Here is a 16263-nt window from a genome sequence, read left to right on the forward strand (position 1 = left end):
TTGGTGCAGTTTAGACCCATCAAGGAAATATACCTGATGGCGTTGTGTAAAGAGGTTTTGGGCAGATGCTCCAATCTGAATTTGGAGGTGCTGTTTCATAGGCTGAGGTCATCAACCCATATGCTGGTGTCATAAGAGAATAAGAAAGGGAGTGCAAACTGACTATGACTCTCTGCTCCAGATGGTGCAAACATCCTAACCACTTGCCTCTCACTCTTGACACCATGTCCTCCTTTCCATGATGAACAGTATTCCCTTGAACTTTGAAACAACGAAGATCCTTTTCCAGGTAAAAATGCTTCCCTTGGGAATTTCTTCACAGCAAGTGTCACTGGTCTTACTAGGAATCAGGCAGAGGTATTGGGTTTCTTAACAGATGTTAAAGGAAAGCTACTTTCTCTTGGGCATAGAATATGAGAGTTGAGTTATACACCTGACCCTGAGAGAACCTGCCATTTTAATCTGCACCAAAGATTAGAACATTACATTATATTATCCCTTTATCTTATGAGTTAATCCCACAAAGGAGACCATCCCACAGGAGGGCTGGTTCACCTGAAGATATTCCAAGGACATGGGAGGAATGATCAACCCCATAATGAGCGGCTATTCTTACACTTCCCTACTACCAGTATCTTCACTGCCAAACTAGCCTGTTGCCTTGGTTCCAACTCAAAGTTGTAAATGCAGTCTTTCTCCCTCCCAATACCTGTGTAAATTCTAAACATACCTGCTGAAATATTCTGGGCTTTTTGCCATTTTCTTCTGTAGACGGCCTTTTTCTATTCTGTTTGCAGACCTCCACTGCTGCCCCTAACTTTAAAGACATGACTCTTCCTCATTATCTCTTTTTTAAAAAAATTTTATTAGATATTTTCTTCATTTACATTTCAAATACTATCCCAAAAGTCCCCTAAACCCTCCCCCAACCCTGCTCCCCTACCCACTCCACTCCCACTTCATTGCCCTGGCGTTCCCCTGTACTGGGGCATATAAAGTTTGCAAGACCAAAGGGCCTCTCTCCCCAATGATGGCCGACTAGTCCATCTTTTGATACATATGCGCTAGAGACAAGAGCTCTGGGGGTACTGGCTAGTTCATATTGTTGTTCCACCTATAGGGTTGCAGACCTCTTTATTCTTTGGGTACTTTCTCTAGTTCCTTCATTGGGGGCCCTGTGTTCCATCCTATAGATGACTGTGAAAAACCACTTCTATATTTGTCAGGCACTGGCATAGCCTCAAAAGAGACAGCTATATCAGGGTCTTTTCAGTAAAAACTTGTTGGCATATGCAACAGTGTCTGCATTTGGTGGCTGATTATGGGATGAACTCCTGGGTGGGGCAGTCTCTGGATGGTCCATCCTTTCATATTAGCTCCAAACCTTGTCTCTGCAACTCCTTCCATGGGTATTTTGTTCCCTATTCTAAGGAGGAATGAAGTATCCATGCATTGGTCTTCCTTCTTATTGATTTTTTTTTTTTTTGTATTTTGGCAAATGTATCTTGGGTATTCTAGGTTTCTGGGCTAATATCCACTTATCAGTGAGTACATATCAAGTGATTTCTTTTGTGATTGGGTTACCTCACTCAGGATGATATCCTCCAGATACATCCATTTGCCCAAGAATTTCATAAATTCATTGTTTTTAATAGCTGAGTAGTACTCCATTGTGTAAATGTACCACATTTTCTATATCCATTCCTCTGTTGAGGGACATCTGGGTTCTTTCCAGCTTCTGGCTATTATAAATAATGCTGCTATGAACATAGTGGAGCATGTGTCCTTAATACCAGTTGGAACATCTTCTGGGTATATGCCCAGGAGAGGTGTTGCTGGATCTACTGGGTCTGCAACAAGTACTATGTCCAGTTTTCTGAGGAACTGCCAGACTGGTTTTCATCTTATCTGGTACCTTCTTGGATTTACTGCTGGCCTCTCTTCCTCTCAGACTCTAAAAAGATGATATAGACACTTCCTTCTGAATTTCATTTTCAATTCTTTTTAATGTAATTCATCTCAGTAAGAAGGGCCACGAAGGGATTCCCATGAAGCTGCTGAGTCTTCAGAGGCTGACTGGCTGACTGGCATTCACTGACATAGGGAAGATGGAATGCTTCAAGCGGGAAACTAGATGCAGTAGACTTGGGGAAGCATTAGTATCTTAAATAGCCATGCCTTGCTCTCCCAACATATCCCACTAAACATCCTGTCACTAACAAATAAAACAGGACCTAATACCCTAATAGATTTTTTAAAATCTTATAGTATATTAAATTAAAAACACCAGTCCCACCAATCAAAAACTTTAGAATGTTCTCAGATGGCATTTGAGGCTGATATGAGAGATTTTTCAGCTTTTCAAATCATACACAATAACATTTCCAGCAATGTAAATATTTTTTTAATTTAGTTTTTAATTAGGTATTTTCTTCATTTACATTTCAAATACTATCCCAAAAGTTACCCAGACCCTCCCCCCACTCCCCCCTCCACTCCTACTTCTTGGCCCTGGTGTTCTCCCGTACTGAGGCATATAAAGTTTGCAAGACCAAGTGTCCTCTCTTCACAATGATGGCCAACTAGGCCATCTTCTGATAAATATGCAGCTAGAGATACGAGCACCGGGAGTACTGGTTAGTTCATATTGTTGTTTCGCCTATATGGTTGCAGACCCCTTTAGCTCTTTGGGTACTTTCTCTAGCTCCTGCATTGAGGGCCCTGTGTTCCATCCAATAGCTGACTGTGAGCATCCACTTCTGTGTTTGCCAGGCCCTGGCATAGCTTCACAAGAGACAGCTATATCAGGGTCCTTTCAGTGCTCCACTATGTTCATAGCAGCCTTATTTATTATAGCCAGAAGCTGGAAAGAACCCAGATGTCCCTCAACAGAGGAATGGATACATAAAATATGGTACATTTATACAATGGAGTACTACTCAGCTATTAAAAAGAATGAATTTATAAAATTCCTAGGCAAATGGATGGACCTGGAGGGCATCATCTTTAGTGAGGTAACCCAATCACAAAAGAACTCACATGATATGTACTCACTAATAAGTGGATATTAGCCCAGAAACTTAGGGTACCCAAGATATAAGATACAATTTGCAAATCACATGAAACTCAAGAAGAACGAAGACCAAAGTGTGGACACTTTGCCCCTTCTTAGAATTGGGAACAAAACACCCATGGAAGGAGTTACAGAGACAAAGTTTGGAGCTGGGACGAAAGGATGAACCATCTACAGACTGCCATACCCGGGGATCCATCCAATGTAAATATTTTAAAATTTTTACCAATATATCTAAGAATTGATTTAAGATTTCTTTTTTGAGTTGCTACCATAAGAACTTCATGAAACTGCTTTTATGTTCAAATATGAAATTTGGTGTGAAGTAAATCTTTTTTCAGAACATTGCTACTCCTATTTGGCACCAGAATAAAGTATGTATTATTCCCTTAGAGATCAGAGCTGGTTTGTCTGGTTTTCTTTTGTTTTGTTTTGTTTTGTTTTGTTCTTGTTATTGTTTTGTTTGCTTGGTATTTTTTTGGGGGGAGGGGTGTTGGTTGTTCTTATTGTTTTCTTATCAACAAGAGGAACTCCACTTCTCCCCTGGATTGATGTGTCAATGTTAACTCTTTGTTCATGACACAAAGAACCTGAGCATTGTATTGTGAGACATCATGGGATCACTTCCAGTAACAATACACATACAAAATTACACATACACACATGAACTTACGGGTGTGTGTATAGATGCCTAATATATATAACTACAACCTGCTGAGTCTTATTTACTCTTTACTGTGTATATGTGTTTTCAAGTCCAACCACCTGGAACTGCACAGCAATTAGGAGGCTCAGGTTTTTGTAATAATTCCCCCCTCACTCAGCAGCCCTTAGTTAACTGCAATTTTTGAACTAGAGGTGGGGCTCTCTGAGATTTACCCCTTCCCATCGAATCAAATTGTAGCTTGTGGGTGGATCTGTGGTGCCAAAGAGGAGAAGTGAGGAGGAAAGTGGCTTTTTGCTCCAGAGGAGTCAGGAAAACTTTCAGAGTTGTAGAACCTAAAACTTCAGCCTGTCCTTGCTTGCAATAGGAACACTGTCACCTCAGGTAAGTTAAACACCTGCATTCTGCAGCCCACCCTGCCACTCCATGCTGAGGACATTGGGTGGCACAAAGCACTGTAATTTCTGACCCAAGATTTGCAGATTAGAGATTTGTTTCAAACCCAAATTCAGTTTTAGCTTTAACTGAGTGTTTTCTTTGATAATTTGTAAGTCTTTTAATTTTTGAGACAGCATTTTGCTATGTTGCCCAGATTGGCCTGGAACAGACCATGTAGCTAAGAGTGGTTGGAACCTGAAATCCTCCTGTCCCTGTCTCCTGAATACTTGAGTCATTGGCATGTGCCACCAAATCCAGCCTCAGCTCCCAGGGGCTCACATTACAGGCTGTTGTTACTCAAGAATCTTCTGTTTCATTTTAGTGTTTCTAGCTAGTTTGATTACTTAGTTAGTTTTTGCTAAGCTGAAACATGGTCTCCAGGCTACCCCAGAAATATATATGTATCTTAGATTAGTTTGAGCAGCAGAGACTTTCTGCCTCTACCTCATAAGTGGTGGGACACAAATCCAAGCACCATATCCTCTTAACAGCGTGTGGTGATGAAGAGTGCTCAAAGCATGCTAGACAAGCCTTCCTGAAACTCACTACATGTCTAGTATCTACATTTAAACTTTTATTTCAATTACTTTTTGTCAGCATTCAGGAAACATAGACTCATTAGAGAAAAGTGAAATTCTCATGGATAAGAGAAATTTATAGAAAAATACATTAAATATCTTGAAGAGGGGTTTTCCTCTGTTGCCAATAAGAGAAAATTCTGTTGGGTTGGAATTTGTGTGTGATTGTGTGTAAGTGTATAAGTGTGTGTGTGTGTGTGTGTGTACAGAGAGAGAGAGAGAGAGAGAGAGAGAGAGAGAGAGAGAGAGAGAGAGAGAGAGAGAGAGAGAGATGTGTATGTGTTTTGGACAACCTGACAGTGGCTAGAGTCATCTGAGAGGAGGGAATACGCCTCCATAAGACTGTGCTATAGGCAAGCCTGTGGAGCATTTTCTTAATTAGTGACTAATGGGGAAGGGCACAGCCCATTGTGGTTAGTTCCACCCCTGGGCTCATGGACCTGGTTCATCACAGCAAACAATCCCAAAGACATAACCTGGTACTGGCAGAGTGGGCTGTTGTTTTGACACACCTGGTCATGTTTTAGGGAGGATTGTGAAAGGACTTTGGAAATTTGGACTAGAAAATCCATTGAGTGAGGAGATCTCAGTTAGATGTTCTGTAGGATGTTGGGAGGTAAGAGCATTGAGAGCAGTACAGATGATGGAGGCATGGCTTGTGATGTTTCAGAGGGAAGCCAAGACGCTACTGAGTCATTTGAGTTAAGTCTTCATAGTTCAGATTTTAGCTTAAGAATCAGCTCTTGATTAACAAGTCACCAGAACAAGTAAAGTGAAACCTTTGATTTCCTTAAATATCAACAGGTCAGCTGGGGCTGAAGAATCAGCTGAGATAATAGACCAGCATTATTGAGGTAAGGTCATCTGGAAAGTGTTCTCTCAGAATCCAAAGAAGCTTTATTCCAAGGTTGACAGGTGAACTCGGTAGTGAAAGAATCACCCTGGTGGTGCTGGTTTTGAAGTTACGGGAGAACAGGTGAAGCTTGGCACTGGAAAGCAGTGCTGGAGTCTTGGAGTCTAGGAAGGCTATGGGTGAAAGTGCTACCCAGTTGAGAGACCCCAGCATTTGGAGATGCAGTACCTAGGCATGAGTAACAAGAACAGCAGATATGGAATGGAGCCAGCCTGAGCCTAGAAAACAAGCTCTGTGTGCTATACAGGACAGAGTGGAGAAGTGATCCAAGCCCTTTGAAGGAACCGAGAAGAGACAGGGTAGTACCCAGACATTGGACATTGAGTACATTATACTCTTGCCATTGAGGTTGGCTCTAATTTGATTGTGACTGTGCCCTGGTTCTCTCCTTTTTTGACATTTGATTTTCACAGGAGCCCAAACTTGAGAGACTTTGAATTTTAAAAGGAGATTTTTGTATTTTAAAAGGGAATGGATTTTTTTTAGAATATTCTTCTCTAATATATATGACACATCTAAAGCACATTTTCCTCTTCTACTCCTCCCAACTCCCTGTCAACATATACCTCCCTCCCCAGATCCTATCCCCCTTTGTTTTCTCTTCAGAAAAAAAGCAGGTTTCAAAGGGATGAAAGCCAGAGACAACAAAACAAGGCAAGACAAAGGCCCCAAGGCTGTACAAGGGAACCCAATAGGAGAAAAGAGACTAGATGATTTCCATTAATGTATTAATTTATTTATTTTACATCCAGAATGCAGCTTTCCCTCCCTGTCTTCCCAGTCACTCCCTCTCACCTCCCTTCCCTCCACTCCCCTTCATTTCTCCCCAGAGAAGTGGAGGCCTCCAATGGATTTGCCTTGGTATATCAAGTTTCAGTGGACTAGTTGCATCCTTTTCTATTAAGGCAAGAAAAGGCAGCCAAGTTAGGGGAAAGGGATCCAAAGGCAGTTAGCCCCTGGTCCTGCTATTAGGGATCCCATGGAAAGAACAAGGTGCACATCTGTTACATCTGTGTAGGGAGCCTATTTCTATCCTATGGATGCATTCCGGTTGGTAATTCAGTCTCAGTGAGCCCCTATGGGGCAAGGTTGGTTGAATTTGTAGGTTTTCTTGTATCCTTGGCTTATCTGATTCTTCAATCTTACCTCCCCCTCTTCCACAGATTCTTCCAGCTCTGCCTAATGTTTTGCAGTGGGTCTCTGCATCTGTTTCTATGAGGTGCTGGATGAAGCCTCTCAGATGGCATGTATGCTAGGCTCCTGTCTGTAAATATCCACACTATTGTTACTATAACATCAGGGGTGGTGTTTCTCTCATGGCATGGGTCTCACATTGGGCCAGTCATTCATTAGGCATTCCCACAATTTCTGCTGCTTCTTTATCCATGCATATTTATAAGCAGGAAAATTTGTGTGTCAAAAGTTTGTGGGTCAGTTGTTGTCTCCATCAGAAGACTTGCCTAATTACAAGAAGTGACTGGTTCATGTTCCATAGGTCCTATTGCAAGAAGTCATAGCTAGGGTCACTCTCATAGATTCCAGGGAGTTTCCATTGTCCTAGTTATCTAGCTCATCTCAGATATTCTCCGCAGTCACAGATTCCACTTCTCTCTCGCTTCATCTTCACCATATGTGACGACTCTGGTTACTGTCCAGAATTTCCCTTACATATAGTTCCCTCCATCCATCTACTCCTAAAGTGTACTTTATTTATGTTCTTAGTTAGATTCAAATATCTTCTACTGGGCCTTTCTTCTTTTATCCTGTACTTTATGGTTACAATAAACTCCTGAGTACATGCAACATTTGTCTTTCTGAGTCTGGGTTTAGCCTGCAAGTTTCATGATGTCATTGTTTTTAACAGCTGAGTAGTATTCTGTTGTGTAAATGTACCATATATTCATTTTCCATTCTTCAGTTGAGGGGCATTTGGGTTGTTTCAAGTTTCTGGCTGTTTCCAATAAAACTGTGCACATAGTTAAAACACTATTCTTGTGGTATGATGCAGCATCTTTTGAGTATATGGCTAGGAGTGGTATAAGCATTTCAGAGATAATTATTTCCAATTATTTGCAAAAGCACTGAATTTATTTTCAGACTGGTTGTACAAGTTTGCACTCCTATCAGCAAAGGAAGAGAGTGTTCCCCATGCTCCACACTCTAGCTAGCATGAACTGTTGCCCTTCTAAAGGGTGTAAAATGAAATCCCAGAGTCATTTTGATTTGGATTTCCCTGATGACTAAGGATGTTGAGCATTTCTGTAAGTGCTTCTTGGCCATTAAATATTCCTCTGTTGAAAATTCTATTTAACTATGTACCCCATTTTTAAAATTTAGGCTATTTGGTTTGTTAGTGTCTACTTTTTTTAGTTCTTTAGGTACTTTGGATATCAGCCCTCTTTCAGATGGAAGGTTGGTGGAGATCTTTTTCCAATCTCTAGGCTACTGTTTTATCCTTTTGACCACTGTCCTTGACAAAATCTCCTTTTCCATACAGGAGATGTTTTAGTTTCATGAGGTTCCATTTATTACTTTTTGATCTAGTGACTGAGATGTTGGATCTTTCAGGAAGATGTCTCCTGTACTAATGGATTCAAAGCTATTACCCACTTTTTAATTATATTTAATGTATCTAGGTTTAGATTGAGGTTTTTGGTCCGCTTGGACTGGAGTGTTCTGTAGGGTGATAGATATGGACCTATTTGAATTCTTCTACATGCAGACATCCAGTTAGAACAGCACCATTTGTTGAAGATCTTTTCTTTTTTGTTGTATGGTTTTGCCTTCTTTGTCAAAAACCAATGTCAATAATTGTAGTGGTTTATTTCTGGGTCCTCAATTTGGTTCAACCTCTCTGTCTTGTACCAATGATTCAAGGTTTATTACTATTACTCTCTAGAACCACTTGAAGTCAGAGATGGTGATGACTCCAGAACTTTTATTATACAGGATTGTTTTAATTATCTTGTTTATTTTTCCATATGAAGATTATAATAGTTCTTTCCATGTCTGTAAATAATTGTGTTGGGATTTTGACAGGAATTGCATTGAATCTGTAGATTGCTTTTGGTATTACAGCTATTTTCACTAGATTGAGGCTACCAATCCATGTATGTGGAGATTTTTCCATGTTCTGATATCTTCCTCAATTTCTTTATCCAATTTCTTTCAATTTTCTTTCTTCAAAAACTTGAAGTTCTTGTCATTGGTGTCTTACACTTGCTTGAGTAGAGTTACACCAAGATATTTTGTAAGTATTATAAAGGGTAATGTTTCTATAATTTCTTTCTAAGTCAGTTTATCATTTGTCTAAAAAAGGGTTATTTTTTTTACAGTGAGTTTTGTTATCTAGCCATTTTGCTGAAGGTGTTTATCAGCTGTAGGAATTCTCTGAAAGAATTTTGGAGATCTCTTATCTATACTATCATATGATCTGTGACTAGTGATTCTTTTTCTTCGTTTCCAATTTTTGTCCCCTTGAAATCCTTTAGTTTTTGCTCTAGCTAGAATTTCAAGTACTGTGTTGAGTAGATAGGGAGAGAGTGGGAAGACTTGTTGCTGGTTTTACTGAGATTGCTTTAGGTTTCTCTTTTTAATTTGATGTTGCCTATTGGTTTGTTGTATGTTGCTTCTATTATGTTTACATATCCAACATGTATCCTGATAACCTTAAGACTTTTAACATAATAGGCTGTTTTTGTCAAAGGCTTTCTTATCATATAGTGATATAGATGGTCCTGTGATATTTTTAAGTTTGTATTTATGGTGAAATACATTGGTGGATTTTCATATGTTGAACTCTCCTTGCATCCCTGGGATGAAGCCTATTTGATTATGGTGAATTATGTCTTTGATGTGTTCTTGGATTCAGTTTCCTATATTTTATTGAGTATTTTTGTATAAATGTTCATAAGGGATGTTAATCTGAAGTTCTCCTTTATGTTGAGGCTTTATATAAGTTAGGCAGCAGGGAGACTCTGGTCTTAGAATGAGTTTGTCAGTGTTCCTTTTGTTTCTATTATATGGAATAATTTGAGGATTATTGGCATAAGCTCTTCTTTGGAAGTATGGTAAAGTTCTGCACTAAAGCCATCTGACCCTAAGAATTTTTTGGATGAGTGATTTTTAATGACTACTACTATATCCCTAGGGGTTATAGGACTAGACAGTTAACTTGACATTGAGTTTTAACTTTTGTAAGTTGCATTTGCCTTGAAAATCATCCATTTCATTTAGATTTTCCAGTTTTAAGGAGTACAAGTTCTTGAAGTAAAACCTAATGATTTCTTTGGTGCCTGTTGTCATTATTTTCATTTCTGATTTTGTTAATTTGGGTAGTGTCTCTCTGCCTTTTGTTAGTTTGACTAAAGATTTGTCTGTCTTGTTGGTCTTCTCAAAAAACCAACTTGTTTGCTTGATTCTTTGTACTGTTCTTTTTGTTTCTAATTGATTGGTTTCACCTCTATTGTCTACAACTATTGGATGTCTTTGCTTCTTTTCTTTCTAGGTGTAGTATTAAATTGCTAGTATGAGAAATCTAATTCTTTATAAAGATATTTAGTGTTATGAATTTACCTCTGAGAACTGTATTCTCTGTGTCCCATAAGTTTCGATATGTTCAGCCTTCATTTTTACTGAATTATCAAAAGATTTTAATTTAGTTCTTCTTTGATCCAGTGATCATTGAGTAGAGAGTTGTTCAGCTCGTATGAGGTTGTTAGTTTTCTGTTGTTTCTATTGTTATAGTAATTGATAAGACACAGGGATTTATTTCAACTTTCTTATATCTTTTTAGGTTTTCCCTGTAACCAATTACATATTTAATTTGGTGAATGTTCCATGAGGTGCTGAGCAGAAGGCATTTCCTTTGTAATTGGGTGAAAGGGTCTGTAGATATCTGTTATGTCCACTTGAAACATACATCTCTTTCATTATTTCTCTGTTTACTGTTTGTCTCAATGACTTGTCTTTTAGTGAAAGTGGGGTATTGATGTATCACACTATTAATGTGTGATATTCCAGGTTTGAATTTAACTTTAGAAAAGTTTGTTTTATGTTTGTGTGTGCTTTGCATTTGGAGCATAAATGATCATACTTGAAACATTCTCTTAATGGATTTTTTTTTTACTATGAAGTGTCCTACAATAATTTTCATTGAAAATCTGTAAAAATATCAAGATGGCTACACTAACTTGCTTTTTTTGGTTTGTTTGCTTGGAAAAATCTTTTTCGAGACCTTTATTCTAAGGTAATGTCTATCTTTGTTGTTGAGGTCTGTTTATTATATGGAGTAGAATGCAGGATGTTCTTTTCACATCCATTCTGTCTGTGTCTTTTTACTTGAAAATTGAGTCCTTGATGTTGAGAGATATTGATGACTAATGATTGGTAATTCCTATTTTGATGTTGGTGATGGGTGTTTGTGCGTGTGTGTGTGTGTGTGTGTGTTCCCATGCTTTTGGTTTTGCTGGTGTGGAATTACTGTATTTGGGTTGGAGTGTTCCTTCTAGTATCTTCTGTAGGGCTGTATTTCGAGATAAATATTGTTTAAATTTTGTTTTCTCATGGAAAGTCTTGTTTTCACCATCGACAGTGATGCAGTTTTACCTGGGTATATTTGTCTGGGCCAGCCATTCGCAGTTTCTGCTGTAAGACATTTGCCAAGGACCTTCTGGATATAAAGTCTCTTTTGAGAAGTTGGGTGTAATTTCAATAGATCTCTCTTTATATGTAACATGACCCATGTAGCATCAAGTGGAGGACACTGGGATTCAGAGAAGCAACATACTAAAACTTTGACCCACTTGGACTGAGTATTTTGCAGGGTGATAAATATGGATCTATTTACATTCTTCTACATGCAGGCATTGAGTTAGACAAGTACCATTTGTTAAAGATCCTTTTTTCCATTGTCTGGTTTTGGCTTTGTCAAAAATCAAGGGACCATGGGTGTGTGGATAATCAATTCACTTCCACTGATCAACCTGTTTGTCTCAATACCACCATGCAGTTTATATTACTACTGCTCTGTAGTACCACTTGAAGTAAGGGATGGTGATAACTCCAGAAGTTTTTTTTTTATTGTTCAGGATTGTTTTAACTATCTTAAGTTTTTTGTTTATTCATATGAAATTGAGAATTGCTCTTTCAAGGTCTGTAAATAATTGTGTTGGAGTTTGATGGGAATTGCATTGAATCTGTAGATTGCTTTTGATAAGGTAGCCATTTTCACTATGTTAATCCTACTGATCTGTAGAAAAATGGTATGACTCCCAGCCTGCTATCTGCAAGGTGACTTAAGGATTTCTGTAAATCTCAGCATACTGGAACATGGGAAAGACATTCTTTCTCAGCAGAGAACCCTGATGTTCAGTCAATTTAGCTGTGTGCCTGAGGAAATAGCCTTCATGGCCATTATTATCTCATTAGAAATGTACTTTGTTTTTAATTAAACTAAGCAACACTTAAAAGAGGTGGGCTGCTGAGAGACTTCTGACTCAGCAAGGAGGTTTGGGTCACCATGAACCTAGATAAGTTATTGCTTGGAATATGGAAGCTGTTGAGAATTAGAAACTGTAGGAAAACTTTATTCTGCTTGCCTATAAAGATGATTGAATGCTCAATAAACTATGCATTGGCACACTGTTACTATGCATCCCCTGTGTACTGATTAATGCAACTCTACCCTTGGTACCCAATGAGTTAGACATTGATACCAATCTGTGAGCCTGGAAGATCTTTCCACGTTCTGATGTCTTCCTCATTTTCTTTCTTCAAGGACTTGAGTTCTTGTCATACAGGTCTTTCACTTGCTTGGTTATACAAAGATATATTATTTGTGATTGTTGTGAAGGGCATTGTTTGCCTAATTCCTTTTTCAGCCCATTTATCATTTGTATAAAGGCAGGATACTGATTTTTTAAATTAGTTTTCTATCCAGCCACATTACTAAAGATGTTTATCAGCTATCAGATTTCTCTGAAAAAATATTTGGACTCATAAACATATGTTATCATATAATCTGTGAATAGCAATACTTTGGCTTCCACTTTTCCAATTTATATCCTTTTTTTTCTATGCCTTGTATCCCTGATCTCTCCAAGTCTTTCAATATAAAATGTTGGATTTTGTCAAAGTCTTTCTCAATAGCATATAATTTTTCCCTTGGTGTGTTTATATGGTAGATTACATTCATGCATTTTTGGGGGGGGGGGGGGCGTCAAGACAGTGTTTCTCATGTAGCCCTGGAACTCACTCTGTAGACCAGGTTGGCCTCGAACACAGAAAATCGCCTGCCTCTGCCTCCCAAGTGCTAGGATTAAAGGTGTGTGCCACCATGCCTGGCTGCATTTTTGTATTTTAACCCAACCCTGCTTCCTTGGTATGAAGCCTACTTTATCTTAGTGGATTGTGACTTTGATGTCTTCTTGGGTTCTGTTTGCTAATATCATATCGAGTATTTTTGCATCAGTGTTCATAAGGGAAAGGTGTCTGAAATTTTCTTTGTTTGTTGAGGCTTTGTGTTGTTTAGGTATCAGGATGACTCTTCCTTCATAGATTAGGTTTGGCAATGTTCATTCTGTTTCTACATTGTGGAATAGCTTGAGGGGTATTTGTAGCTGTCCAGTTGCCATGGAAGAACTGGGTTGCCTGGAAATGATAAAGGATGGAATGCAAGAGAAGGATGAAGGGAAGATAAAGTTTATGATCAAGGCTCCAAGTTAAATATTCAGCATTTTGTTTATACAGGGAAACCCCACAGACCCCATTTTTTCTTTCAGCTGGATTATGTTGCAAAGAAAGCACAGAAGTCAGTCTATTCCTCTAAGTTCCTGTAGGAAATTTCAGGTGCAGACAAGTCCACCTAGGTTGTAAAACCCATTGTGGCAAGCACTCAAGATCTGTTTATCCTGCTCAAGTCTGGGGAAAGGGAACACAAGTAATGATATTATCTGCTCTTGGAAAGTCTGGTAAAATTATGCACTAAAAACCATCTGCCCCTGGCCAAGTTTTGGTTGAGGTTGGTATAGAGATTCAGAAGTTCAAACCATTGTCATCAAGGCAGGAGCATGGCAGCATCCAGGCAGAGCTGAGAATTTTACGTCTTTATATGAAGGCTGCAAGTGGAAGACTAGCTTGCAGGATGGTAGGATGAGGGTCTTTAATCCCACAATGATACACCTACTCCATACCTACTCCAACAGGGCCACACCTTCTAATAGTGCATGTACAACCCATCAAATTTTTATAGGACTAGATCATTTACCTGACCTTGATTTAATTTTGTAAGTTTTTGTCTGTCTAGAAAATCATCCATTTCATTTAGATTTTCCAATTTTGTGGAATACAGGTTTTTGAGGTAAGAAATAATGATTCTTTAGATTTCCTAAGTATCAAATGTTATGTCTCCCTTTGCATTTCTGATTTTGTTAATTTGGGTACTGTCTCTCTGACTTTTAATTTGGCTAAGGGGTTGTCTATATTGTTGAATTTCACAATGAACAAGCTCTTGGTTTCATTGATTCTTTGTATTCTCTTTGATTCTAATTGATTGATTTCAGCCCTGAATTTGATTATTTCCTGCTGTCTACTCTTCTTAGTTGTGTTTGATTCTTTTTTAATAGAACTTGCAAATGTACTTTAAATTGATAGCATGAGAACTCTCCAATTTTTTATGAAGGCACTTAGTGCAACAAAATTTCCTCTCAGTACTGTTTAGTACTGCTTTCATTGGCTCCCATAAGTATGTCCTGCCTTCATATTCATTGAATTATAAAAAATCTTTAATCTCATTATTTCTTCCCTGACTCAGGACAATTTAATGGGTTGTTGTTGAGTTTCCATGAGTTTGTAGGCTTTCCATGAGTTTGTAAGCTTCATTATTTCTATCATTGCCCAGCTTTAATCCATTGTGGTCCGGATACAAGGTGTTATTTCACTCTTATCTGTTGAAGCTTGCTCTATAACCCAATTCATGATCAGTTTTGGAATAGGAATTATGAGATGCTGAGAAGTAGATATATATTCTATTGCATTTGGATGAAATGTTCTTCAGGTCTGTTAGGTCTGTTTGATTCATAAGATCAATTACATTACTTCTGTTTAGTTTCTATGTGACCTGTCCATTGGTGAGAGTGGGGTGTTGAAGTCTACAAGAGGTTTGTTGTGTGATTTAAGCTTTCGTAATGTATTATTTATGAATGTGGATCCCCTTGCATCTTGACAAATGTTGAAAATTGAAACATCATCTTGGTAGATTTTTCCTTGAAGAGTATTAAATATTCTTCCTCATCCCTTTTGATTAATGTTGGTTAAAAGTCTTATTAGATGTTACAAAACTATTCCAGCTTCTTTCTTGGGTCCGTTTGCTCAAAAATCTTTTTCCAGGCCTTTACTGAAGTCATGTCTATCATTGTTGCTGGGCTCTATTTCTTATATGCCACAGAAAAATGAATCCTGTTTATGTATCTACTCGGTTAAGCCCCACCTTTTAAAAAGTAAATTGAGTCCATTGATGTTGAGAGACATTAATCACCAGTGAATATTAATTCCTGATATTTTGATGGTGGTGATTGCGTGTGTGTGTGTGTGTTGGTTTTGTTGATGTATAATTATTTATTGGGTGTAATTATCTGTTTAGTGGCAACCCTGGTTAGGTAGAACACAGCTGTCAACTGAAATTGTCCACTGTTTGTGGAGAATCTCCTGGCATAGAGGCATCAGTCAGTTCCACCCTGTAGTTAGTATTACCACAGAGACCTCAGATGTTACTATTAGGAGTAATAGAAAACTTAAACTTTTTTTTAGAATTATTTATTTATAATATGTACAGCATTCTGTCTGCATGTATCCTGCAGGGCAGAAGAGGGCACCAGATCTCATTATAGATGGTTGTAAGCCACCATATGGTTGTGGGGAACTGAACACAGGACCTCTGGTAGAGCAAACAATGCTCTTAACCTCCAAGTCATCTCTGTGGCCCAAACATAGACATTTTAAATGTCATTATCTTAGGGTTTCCATTGCTTTGAAGAGATAGCATGACCAAGGCAAGTCTTTTCATCAATTCAGCTTTTCATTAACCAACCAGGGATAATTGGGGAGCATTTTTACATCACAAAGAAAGACACAGGAGACGGTTAAATACTCTTGACAATGCCTGTGCCTAGACTGTACCCAGTTCTCAGGATACAGAAATCATCATCTGAGTACACAACACACAAGATCCTCCTCCAAAATCTCCCACCTTTAGTCCAAAAAAAGGCTTTATCCATATAACAAACTACAATAAGAACAATGATGAAAAAGTTATGAAAACTTATCAGGTAAGAATTAGTCATAATATCCACTCCATTTGTATTAGCCAGCTTTGGAGAATGTACTGTACTATCTATCCTCTCTCATTGAGTTCAGAGTCCTGTACTTAAGTCATTTTCTATCATAGCTTGCAGTTGTCATCCTGAAAAAAAATCTACCTAGACCTAAAACTATCTTTTTAAAGCATTTTGCTTAATCTAAAATATCTTCAGGTTAATTGTGAGATTAAAAGCATCTAGTGCTCCACCTCATTAGAGATTTGATAAGGAACATAACTTTA

General features: G+C 38.3%; 1 protein-coding gene across 1 annotated transcript in view; it reads left to right on the forward strand.

Moving 5' to 3' along the window:
• Positions 1–3905: 3905 nt before the first annotated feature.
• The window catches only part of E330014E10Rik (RIKEN cDNA E330014E10 gene), a 28361-nt gene continuing 16003 nt past the window's right edge, over positions 3906–16263 (forward strand). The window contains exon 1 of the mRNA NM_001122668.1: positions 3906–4121. The gene's annotated coding sequence lies outside the window, so the exon portion shown is untranslated. The remainder of the gene's footprint in view (positions 4122–16263) is intronic.

This window comes from Mus musculus, chromosome 5 (assembly GCF_000001635.26).
Source record: "Mus musculus strain C57BL/6J chromosome 5, GRCm38.p6 C57BL/6J".
NCBI classification, from domain to species: domain Eukaryota; kingdom Metazoa; phylum Chordata; class Mammalia; order Rodentia; family Muridae; genus Mus; species Mus musculus.